The sequence below is a fragment of the Phyllostomus hastatus genome, unplaced genomic scaffold, assembly GCF_019186645.2.
Source record: "Phyllostomus hastatus isolate PE091 unplaced genomic scaffold, TTU_PhHast_1.1 phas_scaffold_39, whole genome shotgun sequence".
NCBI classification, from domain to species: domain Eukaryota; kingdom Metazoa; phylum Chordata; class Mammalia; order Chiroptera; family Phyllostomidae; genus Phyllostomus; species Phyllostomus hastatus.
The window spans coordinates 22,380,968-22,390,175 of record NW_025334028.1 but is presented as its reverse complement, the minus strand read 5'-3'; positions in this window follow the sequence as shown (position 1 = coordinate 22,390,175).

Genomic DNA, 9,208 nt, shown 5'->3' with positions numbered 1-9,208 from the left:
GGCACAGCCTCCTCTACCAACCAAGTTGGGTACTCAAGGTACATCCTTTGTGTGGGCTGAATACACTCTCTTCTTATAGTTGAGACTTGATTACTGTTGGCAACTCAATGGGAGGGATTTACCCAGGCCAGTTAGCCACAAGGTCTGTCTGTGACCACTGACCACCAACCACCATTTTCTGTGAGGTATCAGCTGTGCAGGGGCAGGACGGTGGTGCTCTGACGTAGTCTGTAATTGTCCACTGGGTGCACAGGCTCTGCGGTTTCCTGGGTGGTGCAAGCCAAAGTCAGCCCCACCTGTGTTCTTCCAAGGATTAGCCTGCCTGAGCTATAAAGAAAACTGAAATGGCTGAGCTTGGAGGTTGTGCTGAGCTTGGAGATTCTCAGGTGAACCCAGGCTGTGAATCTAGCTTACTATTACTAGTGCCAGGCCTGGGGCCACTAAGCAAGAGGTATGGGGGCTGGAGGCTCACTGAGGCTACCTCTTGCTTGCTTGAGAGGATTTAGGAAGTTGAGAAACATGAGCCAAGATCAGCCCTTCATATGGAAAAGCCACTGTCAACAGGTTGGGTGGGCCATAAGTGGTGTGAGACGGAGTCTCAGGGGATCTTCTGGGCAGGGCAAAAAGTATTAGGCAGGTTGATGGAGTCTCAGATATGGCATCAGCCTGCTGGCTCGGTGGCTCTGTGGGAGGAGGGTTGAAAAAAGGGACAGTGGCCTCAGCTTACCTTTCTGTCTGAGAGAAAGCTGTCCCTAAGCTCTTGCCTTAATGCCAGACACTTCAGTTACTCCCTGTATGCCACTGGTGTCTTTCAAACAGCAACCCCAGGCTGGAGCTCAGAGGAAGCTCTGAGTAAGTCTGTGTGTGGGTTCTTCAAGAGGAGCCACTTGAGACTCCAGAAGTTTCTTCCACTGACTCAATACCCACCAGTTTTTGCAGCCAGAAGTTACAGGGATTTATCTTTCTGGCACTGGAACCCTGGGCTGGGGGTCCTGGTGTGGGACTGGAATTCCCTGCTCCAGAGATATCCCCTTCAAATTTTTATCCACCACACATGGATGTGAGACCAGCCTGTTCTGCATCTCTGCCCCTCCTATCAGTCTGGATGAATGTGGTTTCTTATTTCCATAGTTTTCTGACTTCCATTCAACTCGATTCTGATTGTTCTAAGTGATGGTTGTTCTACAGTTTAGTTGTAATTTTGATGTGGTCTGTGAGGTGAAAACCATGTTTACTTATGCCACCATTTTGACTGGAAGTTTGCACCATTTCTGTGTGTCAGGAATCAAGGAAGGCTAAGATTGCTGGTCCTGGCTCAGCATCTCTCATGAAGTCTCATTGGAGCTGTCAGCTATAGGGCTGCATAGGGCTGCAGTTCCCAAAGACTTGATTGGAGCCAAAGTTTAACTTCCAATCTCATTCACATGGCTATTGGTAGGAGGCTTCTGTTTCTCTCCACAGGGATGTTTAGGATTTAATTTACCTCAGTGTGAGCGATCCAAGAGATAGAGAATATAGAAGGAATAAGTTCTAATGACCTTTATGATCTAGTCTCAGCACTACACATCATGCCTCCACCTTATTTTCTTCATTAGAATCAAGTCCAGCCCACTTTAGGAGAGGGAAAGCTCCATTTCCTCAAGGGAATAATATCCAAAAGTTATGGACATATTTTTTAAATCACAACATGGAAAAGTAGGATGTTTTCTCTTTTTGTTATTTGGACAATATTCTTGGAGTGTGTTGTGTGTGTGTATGTGAGTGTGTGCATGCATGCATGCTCAGACATGATTACAGAGTGGCCACGAATTGTTGCTCATATTTTATCTTTACCTGTCTTTAAAAAAAACTTTTAATGTTATTTAGCTGAGACAAAAGATTATTGAGAATCTGTTATATTCTAACTTTCTTGTAATAGACACTATCTCATAATCATTTTAGTACTTGACCCAACCACCAAAATTCTAGCACCTATATCCACAGTAAAAATTGATAAAATCTTATTGAATCCATGCAAGATTCAATGAGTGATTGAATAAATAAATAAGCACTTACACTGGTAACATCTGTGCTTTTAGGAGATACAACTGAACTCAGTTTCTCATATTCTGATTTGATTCTGTTTTTTCCTTTTTCATATACCCAGTCAGGTTTTCTTGATCATGCTGTGACCTTTGATTCTGGAGAACTAGTCAAATTAGTTGTTCACACCCTTTGGCTTCTTCCAGATGCCAGAGGGAAGTTCCATTCTCACCATGAGTTAGCTCTTTTCCAATGCTTGTTTGGTGAGCTACTTGCTGAATAGATTTCCTGTTTGAGTTTGACAAGAGAGTTTTCCCAGGAGGTATTAAAATGAGGCCTTGGTAAGGTGTTTCTGGACAATCCCTATCCTCAGGCTGAGGACATCTAAAGTAATGCAACATTCCATTAAAAATGTTTTAAAGTTTTTGGTTTACAGGCTACCCTTGGGTTAAAATTTGTAAGCATTAGATTTAAAACTGGCTTACATAACGTGCTTTAATACAAGATAGCAGCGGTGTTGTTTTCGCCTCATAAGAAGGAAATCAGCTTTTGGCTATGTACTTAAAATAATTTGTGACAGTGTTGCCTGGGGTGCTCCAGACCCTGAATCTGCCTGGTGGGTCAGCTTAAAATGCTGGATCAGTCCAATCTCTGCATATCTGGCCCCTTTTAATATGATTATGTTTTCTTGCCCCTTCATGCCCTGCCACCCGCTCTTGATGATATAGGACTACCATCAGGTGGACCATGACCGAACATGTACCTATACCCCCTGCTGAGACCCACTGAGGTCCTGTGTTTTTCTGGATATATGCAGGACCCCATACATATACCTCTTCACCCCTCCTGTCTGACCCTACCTGAAAAGGAGAGATGTTGTAACACTTACTTCTGCTTTTGGCTAGGGATCCCTCATGTATTAGTTTCCTAGAGAATTACACAAATGTGGTGACTTAAAATAACAGGTTTATTCTCTTGCAGTTTCTGGATGCCAGAAGTTAAAAATTAAAGACAGTATTGGCAGGGTTGAGTCCTTCTAGAGTCTCTGAGGCAAAATCTTTCCCATGCCTCTCTCCTGGCTCCTGGCAGTTGCCAGCAATCTCTGGATTTCCTTGGCTTGTAGTTGCATCACTCCAATCTCTCTCTCATGTGATCACATGACATTCTCTTCTGTGTATCTGTGACTTCACATAGCCTTCTCATAAGGACAATACTTTTCAGGTTTAAGGCCGACCTTAATCCAGTATGACCATATATTAACTACTTACATCACATCTGAAAAGACCCTATTTTCATATACGGTCATATTCTGAGGCTCTGTTGGATATGGCTTTTGAGGGGCAACATTCAACCCACTCCTTTCTTCCCAGCTAGGATCTTACAAGAGCTTGAGGCAGCATTCGAGCTTGGTTGATATTTTACCCACTCTTTGAACCTACCATATTTTTTGGACTATATGACACACTTTCCCCTCCCCAAATTTGGGAAGAAATGGGGTGCATCTTATAGTCAGAACATAGCTTACCTAGTTCATTGTGGTGGGAGAGTGGAGCAGCGGTGGTGGAACAGGGTCAAGAGTTATTAAATATTTTACCACATTTTTTGCTTTAAGAAATCTTTTTCCTATTTTCCTCCTCTAAAACCTAGGTGCATTTTATGGTCCTAAAAATACAGCATATCTCTTCATGAAGACTTATTTATCCAAAGAGAAAAGACCTGGAAAACTAGTGTTTCATCATTAAATATATATTTGAGTGGCAGCTCAGAGAATATAATGTACATATAAATCATTCAATGCTTGTCATGTGTACCTTAATAAGAGCAGTAACCATTCAGTGGGCAGCTACACTGTGTGGGGATTATCACTGATCTTCAGTCACTGTAATAAAAGCTAACAGTTGTTGGTTGTTAATTATTGATTAACAACCAACATGTCACGTATTTAATATATGGCATCTCATTCCATTCCCTTAGCAGTTCTGTGAAACAAATGAATAAATTAAGGCTTGCAAAAATTACTTATTTTTCAATGGTAAACACATTCTCAAATGGATGTCAGAGTCCAGAGATTGAATTCTTCAACTCTGTTCAATGTAGTCTCCCTAGAAAAAAGACATTATCTTTACCACTTGGTAGATGAGAAATGTGTGGGTATAAGAAATTAAGTCATCTGCCCTGGATGGTGTAGTTCAGTGGATTGAGTGTGGGCTGCAAACCAAAGAGTAGCTGGTTGGATTCCCAGTCAGGATACATGCCTGAGTTGCAGGCCAGGACCCCAGTGGGGGCCAAGTGAGAGGCAACCACACACTGATATTTCTCTTCCTCTCTATCTTCCTCCTTTCCTCTCTCTCTAAAAATGAATAAATAAAACCTTTAAAAAAAAGAAATTAAGTCATCTGCCCAAAACCTCTTAGTCAATAATTCTGAAGTGCAAATTCTAGTCTCTTTTGCTTCCATCTAAATTTGCCAGTTTGGGCTCTACAGAGGCTCAGGTAATGATGACAATGGAAAGAAAGAGGATAGTTGGGTCTTTGAGGATTCAGTTGGTAAAAAAATGAGGAGGTAGAAACATGGATAATAAGCAAGTATGTTTACCCAAGAGTTTCTTCATCCCAGCTAGCCTCGCTGTGCCTAGTGTTTTGTGTTCACGAGCCCTTTCTTCCTTGTTGAGGCTGATTCTGTGTGTGTGGGTGTTGGGGTGGGGAAGACAATAGAGGCTCATACTACTCTCTGCTCCTTGGATTTAGGGCTATGGGACTACCATATAGGGTGCTTCATGCTGTGAATGATGGCTGCACATACAAGATGGTGTCAGAACTCAGACCACTTGTTTTGCTTCTAGCTCATTTCCTCCCTGCTTTTTTTCTCCTTTTCTCCTCCCTCCCCTTTGTTCAGTCATTTTATAAACACTTCCACAACTGACCCATAGTTCTCATGTCACTCAGTACCATATCATTTCCCCTTTGAGATTACCTTTGAAGTTTATTTAAATTGTGTCTTTACTCCTCATCTCTAAAATGGGCTTTAATAATACCATCTGCTTTGCAGGTGTTATATGAATATCAAATAAGATAATGATTTAATGAGCCAATAAATATTAGGTACTATTAATAAAGTTATGAAGAGGAAGTTTCAGAGCATGATTTGATCAAGATATTTTCTACTCTTCTTCTTTAACATTGGCATAAATTTGATCATAACTCTGATTTTCAAATATGTTCTGATATAAAATATTCTGTTCCACTTTTTCCATAAAGCACTGAAATGTTTCACAAACATTTGAGTGTTCACATTACGTATACAAAATGAGGTCTCAAATATGAAAGAAGGTGATATCAACAACATCAAAACCAAATATTTTATTAGACAATTTTAATTCAGAAAATAAATTCACTATATTTCAAGCATAATTAAACCTTTTTAAAAATCAGAAGTTGTTTGTTGAAGTAATCAAGTACAAATCACACACATGTTCTCAGTTTAGTCATTTCCTACAGGATTATAACTCAGACCTCAATTTAGCCACTAGCTTTCCCACATTATTCAATCCCAGGTCCTGTCCTCTGTGAGCACTGTCATACAGCTCTATCCTGTCATGTAACTTCATTCCTAGGACCAGGAAAGAAAAGCAAGGCCACAGTTCAGCCTGACCACAGGTCTTCAATAACACCCAGGGCTCTTCGCCCCTGAGTGGGTTTGGCTGAGGAGCCCCGTATTTACTATAGACAGGGACCCACTTCTTCATCTCAGAGTTCAATTGAACTCTTCATTTCACTGTTATCACTTAGAGGCACTCTGTGTTTTACGCTCACACATTTTCATTTTTTTAGGTGACTTATAGAAGTGAGAAAGTGCTGCAACTATGTCCTCTAAGAAAAACTGGAAAAAATAAGCCAACGCTTAAATATGCTATATCTGACCCTCATAATAAAACAAAAAAAGTGATAAAGGGTACAGTAGCAATCTTAAAAGGGTAGCAGATGCTGGTGGCATTTCCCACAAAGTGTGAACTTTGGTTGCACATTTGGTTGTACACAGGCCTTCCCTGACCCACCACACTGCTGCTGCCCCAGGGACTTCTGCAAGTGCCCTCTAACTCCACTGCAGTAGATATGTGGTCTGCAGCCACTTTGAGCTGACCTTCTGGAGTTTCTATGTTCTACTGAGACGAGCACTGAGGGGGGCTCTGGAAATAGATGCCAAAAGAGAACAGATCACAACTTGTGTGAGACACGCAGTGCCTTCCAGAGCCATGTCTGCCTTCTTCCCAAGGCCTCTGCTTTCCAGTCGTTAGCCACACTCCCAGCTGTTGTGCCTATTTGTGGCCTGACCTCTGCAAGGAAGAGCCTCGAGGCTCCTCTCTGAAATGAAGAACCAACAGCCAGCCCTGCTGCCTTGACTTATTTTCTGTGAATATTCAGGGAGGTCATGAGGGGAACAAAACAACTGGGATTTATATTTTTCCACAATTCTGATCTCCTTTAATGGAAACTCTCATCAGCCAGCATACTCAGGGGGTGGGCTGAACACAATGGAGAGTTCACAAAAGCAGAGATGAAGTTCTCTGACATAGGAAAAATCTGCTTTGGATTCTCTTCATGGGCAGGGTGTGTGTGCACAAGAAAATTTTCTGAAACTGCCCAGCATAATCTCACACACAGCAGTTCTGAAAGCTGGTGCAGGGAGCCTGAAGGATTAGAAAAATCTGTCAGGGCAGAGCTGCAGAAACCCTACCCCATTCCTTCTTTTCAGAAAGGCCTCACCCTCATGGGGCTTGGCAGAGCTCAAGGATCAAAGGACGGGTTTCACCTTGCAACCAGCTGAGCTGCAGTGTTGGAGTGAGAAAACTGTGGGAACAAAGGCCAGGATGCAACCTCACCCTGAATGTTTGGCTTTGGCTGAGGCAGAACAACAGTAGTGTTTATGGTTATCCTGGGTGACTAGCAGTTGAATGTTCTTTAGTATTACAGTTGCATAACTATTTCTGCTACTAAGAATGATTCAGCAATAAACTAAGGTTCATTTTCTTGTGACACAAAGGCCCTTTTCTTACTCACTCAGTCTTGGAGATACAACTTATTGTATTTTTGTTTTCTGACCATGTGACAGTGTAATAAGCAGGTTGGCACACATGACCTCCCTTAGGCTCATGACAAGCCTTGAAGTTGTGAAGTTTGGAGCACTTAGTGTGTTGCCACTAGCTCTTCCTGGTCACTTCTGGAGCTGACGTTTCACCTAGTTCTTCTGACTCCAGTGACCATCTCTCTTCCCTGCTGTCATCCTGAAGCCCGGGGCCAACAGAGTCCTAGTTGGTGTCCATGATGGAAGGCTGTTACTGAGGGTGAAGGATCAGGGCTGTGAACAGGAGGCCTGGCACTCAAAGCTGACATGACTCTGTGGATCACACACACTCATGGACTTCAGGGGAAGCAGAGCGTGCATAAGATGACAGTTTCCATTTGCTTGGACTCTCCTGGGTTTAGCACTGACTTTCCTGCATCCTGGGAACACCCTCAGTCCAGGGCAAACACACATGTGAATTCTACTGTGCTCCTTTGATTCCACCTGAATTTCTGGTAGCACCTGCAGGTACAGAAGATTCTTAGCCTCAAGTTCTTAGAAAATCCTGGAGGCTCTGGTACTGCATTATTGATTTCTCTAAGACAGTTCCACTGAGCCTGGACTCCAGGCCATTTTGCCCCCAGTAGCTATATTTTAAATATTTTAAAAATCTAAACATTTAGTTACCAGTGGGAACCAAGTTAATCATAATCTTATTTGCTGCTGAACCAGGCCGTATAGGAAGTGCTTCACCTTGATCCCCAGGACACACATACAACGTACTGATTATTATTCCCATTTTACAAATGTGGCAGCTGAGGGCATGCATGTTCCAGGTCCTGAACCAGGTGTATCTGACACCACAGCCCTTACTCCTGCATCATACTTCTCAAAGTCCTTCGTGGTGTATTCTGTCCTGAGAAAATTAGAGTTCCATGGATACTTTGAGATTTGCATGTTTCTTTGGAGACTTTTGGAAACTTTTGGAGAGGCACCAGGCTCACAGCTTTAGGAAATTCAGTACCCTGGGAGATTTGACCCCAGAATTTCATGGAAACGCTGTGAACAGGTTTACAAGAGGGAGTCAGCTGGCAATTTCTGCAAACCTAAAATTAGGACTGACATGCTTTATTATCCAACACAACAGTGAACTTTTTTAGCTCAACTTTTTAAAAATAGGTTACCTTACAAGTTGCAGCTTTTGGCATTTATATCACCCAAGCAATTCTCCCTGAGAAGGGATGTAGGGTAAGTAAAGGCAATCTGGATTCCTCACCCAGGTGTCTGGGTAGCTGAGGGAAACAGTGTTCCCACAGCCTTGAAGGGGCCTAATAAGTAGCATTCTCATAGCCTTGAAACTGGGTCCAATAAACTGTCCCTACAACATGAAGTGGACTCGCATGCACAGAATTATGTTATGTAATTTCTGGCATCTTGCTGGCTTTGTTCCCCTCTGATATTTAAATGAATAGGGACTCCCTGCTGGGGATGATGATGATGAGAGACACATAAGGGGACAGGTGCCAAGATGGGTGCCACACTGGAAAGCAAGGGCCAAGACATGAGACATGCAGATGCACACGCAGCTTACAGCGTGTGTGCCTTGCCCACCCATGAATAAAGGCATTCCAGACAACCCGGTGGTTCCGTGGATATTTTCTGTCTGCATGAGTACCATGGACCGGACCAGCCTTGGAGGGTCGCAACACAATGGATTAGGCTCATAAGGATTATACAGATATGAAATCTCACTAACACTATTTTTTGTAAAACTTTTTTTATATTAACGTGCTAAAAGGTTGTGCCAAGATCTTAAGAGGGAGTTCACCAAATGAGTGTTTTTGTGTTTGTTCTGGCACTGACTATGTTGGTACTCTTTTGCCCTTGTCTGAAAGTAAACAACTTTTCATCACTGAGATAAAGATTGGTTTCTTTGGTTTAAAGGTTGGGACTCAGAATAAAATGGGCCTGACTTCATCAGTGTTTGCAGCTAAAACAGTGGTTCACACTCAAGCCTCACGGACTGGCAGTACTTTCACCTAGTGCTTTTAATCTGGCTATGACTAAGCAGAACTAATTCTAATTGCCAGCTCTGAATTAGGCAGAAATATATGTTAAATTGGAC